This window comes from Mirounga angustirostris, unplaced genomic scaffold (genome assembly GCF_029215605.1).
Source record: "Mirounga angustirostris isolate CCGP_5_RB_7025 unplaced genomic scaffold, mMirAng1.0.hap1 SCAF_6, whole genome shotgun sequence".
Classification (NCBI taxonomy): domain Eukaryota; kingdom Metazoa; phylum Chordata; class Mammalia; order Carnivora; family Phocidae; genus Mirounga; species Mirounga angustirostris.
The window spans coordinates 23,425,591-23,436,101 of NW_026991714.1; positions in this window are offsets into that span (position 1 = coordinate 23,425,591).

Sequence of the window (10,511 nt, forward strand, 5' to 3'; positions counted from 1 at the left end):
TAATCCTCTCTCTTTATGTATTGGCTGAATTTAGTGGCTCATATACAAAAAATAAAATATGGAAAAAGGAAAAATAGATTTATGGTAGATAAACATGACAGACACTACCTTGACTTGACCAAGTGACCAAAGTAAACATCATCAATGAAAATACATGTTGATATCATGCATCTACTGATGTAAAGAGCAAGGTACTTTGATTCTATTCCCCACCAAAACCTGTAAAACTGACTGAGACAATCAAAAGTATCAAGGTCATAAAAAAAAAACAGAAAATGTCACAGATTTGAGGAGTCTGAGGATACATCATGACTAAATGTAATGTGGTTTCCTAGATCTGATACTAGAACAGAAAAAGGGCATTGGTGGAAAACCTGGTGAAATCCAAAGGAAGTGTGGAGTGTGGTTTATAGTACTATGCCAACGTCCATATTTCAATTTTGACAAATGCACCACAGTTATGAGTAAAATTAACATGTAGGGAAATTGGGTAAAACGTAAATATGAACATGGCACTATCTTTGCTACTTCCTTCTGAATCTAAAATTATTCCGTAATAAAAATTTTATTTACTAAAAAAAAAAAAAAACAAAAGACAAAAGGCAGCCAGAAAAAAAACATGCATTACCTTTGAAAACTAATTAGGTTTTCTTTGCAGTTTTCATCAGAAACAATTAGATTTTTTGCCGAGTTTTCAACAGACACAATGGAAGACAAAGACAATGTAATTACATTTTTAAAGTTCTGTGTGAAAGAAAAATCTACTGATCTAGAAATCTATAACCAATTTTAAAAATCCTCCAAAACTAAAAGTGAAATAATGACATTTTCAGGACAAAAAAACACTACACAGAAATATTAAAGACATTTCTTCAGGCTGAAAAAAAATAAATAATGCCAGATGAAAGCACAGAATTGCTAGAAGTCAAGAGCACAGAAAAGGATTACAATGAGAATAAATATAAGAGAATATGAACTGTTTAATGCAATAATAACACAAATATTTAAAAGTTAAATATGGTAAAAACAGCACAGAGTGTAGATTGAGAGGAATAAACCAAATTAAACTGTTATTTAATATTGTGTTTAAATTGTTTTTAATCTTGTTGATTAGGGAAGTCGTAAATGCACCATTGCAATGTACACTATAATAAACTGATGATGCTTATTTCAGTTGACAGTAACTTGAGTGAAAAAAACAAATAGATAGTAACATATGAAATGGGAAAATATGTAATTCCTTTTAAAATATACTTGAGAACTTCCACTTTTGACCATACAGAGTAAATATACCTTGCTTGAACTCCCATCATAAACACAAAGAGAACAGAACAAAATATATGAAACTAACTTTTTTTTTGAAACTGGCCAATAAACAGTGTCTAACCATAAATTCTGGGGGAAAGGACACATGAAGCAAGATTGATAATCTCCCTCAGAATTCTGCCCGAAGACGTTCTCTATACTGCAGCACAGGCAAGGTTAACCCATGCAGAGATAGCAGTCATACTGAGTTATGAAAATAGGGATTGAAATCTTGGGAGACTGAGGCAGCTGGAATCTGTAGAGTAGAATAATAAAGAGGATGGAGTTATGCAGAGAAAATTTTCAAAAGGAAATCTTCCTAGGCTACCCCTTAAGAAATTTGCTGATTACTAAACCATAAATCTGAGGGTGAAACTCCATCAGAATAGGCAAAGAACAGTTGTCAGCCACACAATTCCCAGAACTCAAAAGTTGTCTGAGTACTGGCCAGTCAGCAGAGAGTTGTCTCATTGAGCATTGGACCCATCAGTAGTAATAGGAGAGGAAGGACTAAAATATTCGTAGATTAAAAGCTATTCTAGACCTGCCCTTACAAAGCTTAAAATCAGATTGAAAGTGACCAAGCTGATTTGAAAGTAACTTAATTGCCTTCCATTAAAAAAAAAAAAAATTAACATTCTATCTAGAAACCCATAATGTAACACTCATGGTATGCAATATTCTTTCAAAAGTTACTAGATGCAAAGTAACAGAAAAGTGTAACCCACAAGCAAGAGAAAAATGAGTCAATAGAATCAGACCTAAAAAGAACAGAGATAATAGAAATGGAAGACAAAGATGTTAAAACATCTTAAATAGAAAAACATAAACTTAATGAGGGGAAAAAAGAACTTCTAAAGCTATAAAAGTCAATATCTGAAATAAAAATTTTACCAGAAGAGCTCAATACCAGGTTAGAGAATGAGTAAGAAAAATTTAGTGAACTTGAAAATATAGCTTCCCCAACTCCAGACAGTTGAAGCAGGGAAACAAAACTTAAAAAGAGGGGAAGAAAGAAAGAAAGAAAGAGTTGAAAAGAAAGAGAGAGGGGGGGAAAGGAAGGCAGGCAGGAAGGCAGAAAGTTAGGAAGACAGGAAGAAAAGAAAGAAGGAAAGATGGAGGGAGGGAGGGAAGGAAGGAAGGAAAAGGAAGGAAGGGAGGGAGGAAGGAAGGAAGGAAGGAAGGAAGGAAGGAAGGAAGGAAGGAAGGAAGGAAGGAAGGAAGGAAAAGGATAGACATTCGTTGTGGGGTAATATCACATGAAATATCACATGTATTGGAGTCCAGGAAAAAACAAGAGGGGATAAAAAAATATTTAAATAAGATGTAAAGGAATAGTAGTTAAATAATCAAAATTGATGAACATTATAAACCCACAGATCTGAGAAATTGGTAGGAAAATAAACTAAGACTTTTAGAAATATAGTGTCCTTGTGTCCTGGGAAGAGAAAAGAGGGTGTGTTAGGAAAAGGAGAAAGAATGAACGATGTTTTCAGTCTTAGAGTGTCTACCACATTGCACAAAAAGACATCCTTACATTTCTTTAATAAAACATCCTACTAACTCACATAATATTCATTAATGGAAAGTAAAATATCAAAAAGAAAAAAAGATCACAGGGTGCCTGGGTGGCCCAGTTGGTTAAGCATTCAACTCCTGCTTTCGGTTCAGGTCGTGATCTCAGGGTTGTGAGATAGAGCCCCGCCATTGGGCTCCGTGGTTGGCATTGAGTCTGCTTAAGATTCTCTCTCCCCCTGCCTCACCCCCATCCCATTTTCTCTCTCTTTCTCACTAAAAAGTAAATAAATAAATTTTAAAGAATAAAAGATTCTCCTTCTCCCTCTCCCTCTGCTCTTCCCCCACCCTGCTTGCTCTCTATTTCTCTCTTAAAAAAAAAAAAAAAAAAAAGATCAGAATCAATTCATAAAAATAAAAAGAAACAAAAATGTTTTTAACAAGCAAAGAAAAATTCAATTCCTTGCTAATTTAAACAAGAAACAATTGATCACAAAATGGACAGAGTTTGATTTTGTTGTTTTGGTAGTTATGTGAATGATGATATTCAATCTTACTTAACTTCTTGGTATAAATGTGTAGTTACATAGGATTTGTGAATATATATTTATAGTTACCATAGGATGCTATTAAAATCTAAGGATAAATTGATAAAAATCATTAACAGTCAATGAAAAATAATTATCTCAGTATGTATGCTCCAGAGATGGTAAGAGTAGTCTTTTTATCCATCTCCTTGCTGGCCACAAAATAAAAATATCATTTACATTAGACTTTTGTCATCCTCTCATGATCCAATATATACAACTTGTATCTAGATTTTCTTCTAAACCTTGATATTTGGGTATTTATAAAAGGCTATATTGAGATTTAGTATTTATAAAAGGTTATATAAATATCTTCTGTATGGACAATGGGATATCCATTAACACATTATTTCATTTTGACTTTTGCATTTTTTAAATGCTTTGCTCTTTTGAACCAGGTCCCAGAGGTGTCAGTGTCAGACTCTTTCCTTCTGAATATTTATGTTTATATAATATATATAAGATATTGCATATAACATGAAATTAGAAATAGAGAACATTTGCACAATCAATGTTCATTAAATGTCAACCACTTACCAGTTTTAAGAGAATATAACTGTCCTTAGTAAATTTATTCTATCTCTTAGAGATTAGTTCATGAAATACTCTTCCATAGAGATTGCTACATTTTAATTAGAACTGTGATAACTGATCTTAGTCTTGGGATAAATTTGCTTCAGCTTCACCTATTTTTAAAACGCTTTCACAGGCAGAAGCTCACGTCATCTTAAAAGTACCTTGTTATATCAGCAGCAAACGTTTTAATAAGCCTATTTAAAATATACTGAAACTGAGGTCAATAGATTTTTAAGAAATAAAGACTGGGATGTTCATCCTCTTAATTCAGCATTCCTTCCATTTATGGCAATAATTTATCAATTGTCTTCGTCACAGCCTAGGGTTATAGATGGAGTACAAAAACACTTACAAGCATGTTTTGTATCTCTGAATACCACTGATTATAATATAGATGTATTTTGAAACTTTGCTTTTAGATGACTGTTGCATTTCAGAATGACTAGGAGTGGAAGAATGTCTTTAATGTTTTACTGAAATTTAAAATAAATACTTACAGTTTTAATAAGCTGTCAGCTACAGGATTGGTACTAGAAGTATATTTATTCGTGTCTCATCTCATTCTTTACACTTCACTGCCTTTAAACATGTAGGGAATCACAGAGTTGTATAACCCTGATAAGCTTATACTAATTTCCCAATAGCAAATTAGTTATGTGTATGTATGCAAATAGAATGGTGTTTGACGGTTTAACTATAATTAACAGTGGGCTATTATACTAATGGTATGTAAATAAAGAAAATATGCTAAATATTATAGTGTTCTAATATTTTAAATAACCCTTATATGCATTCATGATAAAATATATCCCCAATATACATATACATCATATATATTATGTAAAATATATAAAATTTACAATTGATATTAATAAATACTAATTAATAGATTGATATAGCTCATTACAGATTTGTATAATAAAAAATAAATTTTTATAAAGTACTTTTATATTCATTACTTTTTAATTAATTTCACACATTTTCTTTCATGCTCAGAAGGGAACAAAAAATATAAAAATATAAAGATCTTCATTTCATTTTGCATTCTCATTTCATTTGCTTTGCTTCCATATGATTTTCTCCATGAAAATATCACAGATTAAAGATAACCAATGATTTCATGATCATAAGTATTTTAATGAAAAAGAAATGTAAGTAAGGCTCATTGATACTGAATAGTGAATAGATTCAGAAGAATAAAAATATCGAATAGGTCATGAGGAGTAACTTGAAACCTAATCTACACATAGTGCCCACTCCTAACTACTGCACCTCCGGAAAAAATGTGTATATGCAGTGTTCAGATTTGGACAGAGACCGCTTTATCCCTCATAATTCAAGGATTTAGAATTGTGTTGGGAGTTCCCTGGTACAGAATGCCTTTGATGTGCATAGTGGTTGAAGTAGTTTTGAAAAAGGTACACGGAACAGACAATAACAAAGAAGTCAAAGAATATTTTTAAAAATATTTGAGGCATATCACTTCATTACAGATTTTAGAATTAGAGAGTATAATTAGAATAAAACTGAAATCCCCAATAACTAAAATGATACCAAAAAAGTCAAGAAAGTTTGTTTGGCCAATAAATCAACAGTTTTTATTGCATATTAGAGAATAACTTTCATGCATAATTGGTCAATTTGCAAAAATAGGCAAGTTTTTTTGTTGTTGTTTTAAAGTTCAGATTCATTGTACTGAGTCATTCCAAATGAATCGACCAGTCAATTAGGAACCATAAGGATTGGCGTGAATGCATTATGTACTTCTTGTGCAAATATAGTTCAGAAGCTTGAACTAGAGAGATTCAGAGGGAAACAAAATAATTACCTTTCTTTATGGTACTACAGATGATGATATAAAGCTTTATATTCTCATTCATAGTTTGCCAAAGCCTAAACCATTATAATTGCTGAAGTAATTTTAAGAAAAATAAGGCATTCTAAATCTTCTAAATTTCAAGAAATATAAGTTCTCTAAATTAGAGTGAAAAGCAGTGTGGTGGAATAAAACAAATAGAGAGAGAGAGAGAGAAATGTGTGTGTGTGTGTGCATGTATGTGTAAATTTGAGCCTGATGCAGAATTTGATTTTCATCTCCAGGACTTATTTATGTTACTTAATTTCTTTGGAGTTCATTTTTCTTCTCTCTAAAACAGGACTGATAACACATACCTTGTGACATTGTTGTAGGTATTCCTATTAACAGATGTAAAGTCCTTTGCTCAATGTTCGCACACAGAAAGACTCAATAAATGCTATTGATTATTTCCAATACAGCAAATTACTTGGAAAAACTAGTAAACTTATTCAATTTTAAAAACTCAGAATTATGCAATCATTTACATTTAGGAAAATCCTGTTTATCATTGATCGATCTCATTAATGATATGAGAAGTAATTTAGAAAGTCAGAGGTCTCATTCTTTTATTAAATAGTATCTGAATGTTTTATATCCATAGGAAATATAAATGCTAAAGCAAGATGATGTTCAAGAGATATCACATGGGAAACTGCCTATAGTTAATATCTATTCTTAGATACTCAAATTCCACAGTAATTTAGATTTTTTAAAAGTGGTTTCACAATACAAGCTGTAGGTTCTGATTATGTTTCTGGTCTTCTGTTCTCTCTCCCACATATACTCTGTTCCAGCCATTACAAATTATTCCCATTTCTCCTAATAATTTTCTTTCACAACTTGTGCCTTTAATTATGCAGCTCTTTGGCCAGGAATGCCTTTCTTTACTATAGACTGTAAGTTACAAAGAGGCAGGAATCATTCTCTGCCTTTTAAGGGCTCTATGCTCACTGTATGTCAAGTACATAATAATACCTGTAAAAAGAATGAATGTCCATCAGAATTCTCCTTATTTCCCAAGTGTTGTCTCAAGGCAAGTTCAAAATTCTTCCCTGGTGAATCAAGTCAAACATTTTACAGCCATCTGCAGAATTATATACCTCATCCTTTGAGCTTCCAGAACATCCCATGTTTGCAGCTAGTTAAAATTTAAGATCAACACAGTCTCTTCAAAAGTGAGTACAGAAAAGGGAGAAATGACATTAACCTCTTTGAACTCTATCTAAAATACTATTTTAATAATACACATAGCAATTCTCAGATTCATCATTCCATAGCCCTGAAGATGTTAGTACAATATTGGTGATGTGGTCTTTAATAAATCATGTTCCTCCTTGAATTCAAATTCATCTTATGTAAATTATGAAAATCTGCCATAATGTTTCTACATAGATTTCTATGAAACGACAGTTTAAGATAGATTGTGAAAACTCAGACCAGTAACTATAGAGTTCAAACAATAAAAACCAAGTAATACCTATGGATTTTGAACAGATTTCCAGGTATCACCCATTTTTGTAAGCTTTAAAAAAAAAGAAAACAAATAACCAATTAATGATAGCAAGTTATTGGAAGGAAAAAGAAAAACCAGAGATTATAGAAATCCAGCAAGTGGAAGGAAAATAGCAAAATAAGAAAATAAACTAAATGGTTATATAATAAAACTGTTTAAGGTTTATTTTAAGCAGAATTTAAGACAGAACACAGCAGATCTTGATGTTTTTTGTTTTTCTAGGAGTATAAAAATAAACAAACATAACAATGCTTTTCTAGGTATAGAAAGGGTGCCAAAACAGTTGTTTTTAAATTTATGTGCATTGCACATTTTGCAAATAAACCTATTACCAATTTTAGATGAGAAATGGGAAGTAAAATCGGCCCTTAAAATCCCCTATTCTCTTTGTTTTGTTCTTGACTGCATTAGCAACACGTCCCAATTTATTATCATCAGCTTCTATTTTAAAAAAATGTTGTCCAGAGTCTATCACCATTGGTCTTAGGGTTTTCCAAAATGATTTATATCATGTTTGCTTCCCTCTTATGAGCTTTATGGTTGTCTTACTCTTTCACTGTGATGTTTGGTGATAGAGAGGAAAGAGCCTCAAAATAGCCTAAGAAGTTACACTTGTAGAGGATTAGTGGATCATTTTAGCCTATGTTCTCTTTCTGTAGCCTGCAATTATATTTTTAATGGTAAATTTGCTGATATGGTGACAGGGAAGAAGTGACAGAAGAGCCAATTATTTATCAAACATTTTCTGTGGTAGACATGAGGGGGGTCTCTAAATTTTCCACGTGAAAATAGCTTTCTGGAACGGGAGTGAATGTTACAGTGTGGAAATTGTAGCAAATCCCAGATCTGTTTAATTCAATAAAGTCTTAAACCTGGCTCTTCCTAAATAATTTGCTATTTAGTTCACTAGTCCACAAATTTTATGCTAACACTACACTTTAACTCTCTGCTAGTGTCTCGAACTTACAGAATTTCTATAACTGATGCTTCCTGCTGTAAGCATTAAAATATAGTCAGCTAATTTAATAATAGTGTGAAATTAATTTAGCATTTCTTTTTTACCTCAACTTCTATTTTTTTTTTACTTTTTTTCTATCTTGAATTTTCAGTTTGTTTTTGTTTTGTTTTGTTTGCAGTGACTATTATAGTTTTGAGGCCCATAGATAAAACTGGAATGGACTTGAAATTGATAAGTGGAGATTATTTTATGCAAGTCCTAAATTATTAAACAACTGTCATTAGCAAGAGTATATTCCCCAAATCATGTGTACATTCATTTATTCATCCATCCATTCATTGAATAAACATGTCTTGAGTAATTTTTCTAGCCACCGTGTTTTGAATAACAGACTGAAAGGAATTTTATTTCACCTCATCTATCCCTACCTTAAATGTAATATTTTAAGATGTGCAAATTTTAGAATAGTAATTTCCTATTTTTATATGAAATGTTGAAATGTTTAGAGTTGCAGTAAGGGCTTATTACAATACATGATATGCACTCTCAGCTTACATCATTTTCATGTTGCCATAATATTAATCCAATGATCTAGAAGTTTTTAAGATTATTAAACTTGAATTAAGTCACCAAAAGCTAGCTATTTCTTATTTGCACTCATAGTTCACATTCAGCAGGCTTAATTTCTCTTTAACTATATTTTTATTCTTGATTTTTTATTCTAAAATTTTCTTACAAATATAGATGTTTTGACAAGACAAAAAACTAGAAGAAAATTTAAACATCTGCAACCCCATTTACTAGATGTAAAACACACTGTTGTATTATGTTTGTTCACAAAAATGTATTCTACCAGGCAAAACAGCATTTAAATGCATCTCTTTATAAGAATTTTTCTATCCATAAGTAAACATTTTTTTTTTGTGAAAAATTACTATTCTCCTACATGTAAATAATCTGTTGTCTACCTCTTAATATTAATATTATAATTGTGGGCACTTTCCAATCTTACTAAAAATTTCTTGAAAACACTTCTGTGTCACCATATATTAGTATGCACACTCTATGGTTTAAGATATCTAAGTACATGTTTCCATATTAAAATTCTTTGTACCTTTCTTTTCCCACAGTGCTGATTATTTCCTTTTTTTTGTGTGCCTAAGAAAATATACCGACTTAAATATGTCATTTTAAAGGCTTTGGTAGGTATTGTAAAAATAATTTAAAGTTACACCTATTGTTTGTACCTCATCAAACACTGCTTCCTTTCTCATATTTTCTGATGACAACAGCAAAATGCTTATGTTTCCCACATATATCTTGCTATCATATGTCTCTGATTGTTTGCCTAGTTAAGTTGTATTCAGTAATTAAAATTTAGTCCAAGAATTACTTCAGAAAGCTTTACCTAATCTCCCAAAGCTGGATGAGATGACCTTTGTTGTGCCCTCATAATAAGCCATGCACGTCTTGAATAAGACAGGCATATTTCTGGGTCTCACTCAAGAATGATTGTCATACTTCTCTTTGTAGTCCTTGTGACCAGCACAATGACAAGCACATGGTAGACACCAAATAATTTCTTTTTGCATTAATTATCAAACTGATATATTATTCAATCATGAATTTGATCCTCACAATAAACATTCCACGAGGGCAAATATTATTTTCCATGTCATAATGAGTCAAATAAGCACAAAATAGATCATTTGCCTGGAGGTATATAGCTAGAAAATATTTCCAGGGTTTTTCAGGAACCAGATATAGACCATATGAATCCTATTATAAAATTTCCCACTCTACAAGTTTTGTTGAGAGAAAAACATTTCAGATACTTAATTTCTTAGCACTTGCTAAGTGCTAACTTGGGCTCAGTTTATCTGATATTATATCCAAAGATCTAAAAATTTTTAAACTAATGATGCAGAGACAGAGTAGACATTTCACTTTGGAACACGATATGAGCAGCAACATCTAGTCTCCAGGTAAACAGCTGTAGTAATCACTCCCCAGTTTCCTTCCTAAACTGTGACAATTTTAGAAAACCCGTATCAAAAAATGTATCTGGAACCAGTTCAACGAATAGTGATTTTACTGCCATTCCACTACCATTATGACTACATGCATATCAGTTTCAAAAACATAACAACTATAAACTCTTGACAAGATTTTTAAAAAATTGCCTGAAGACACCGAAGA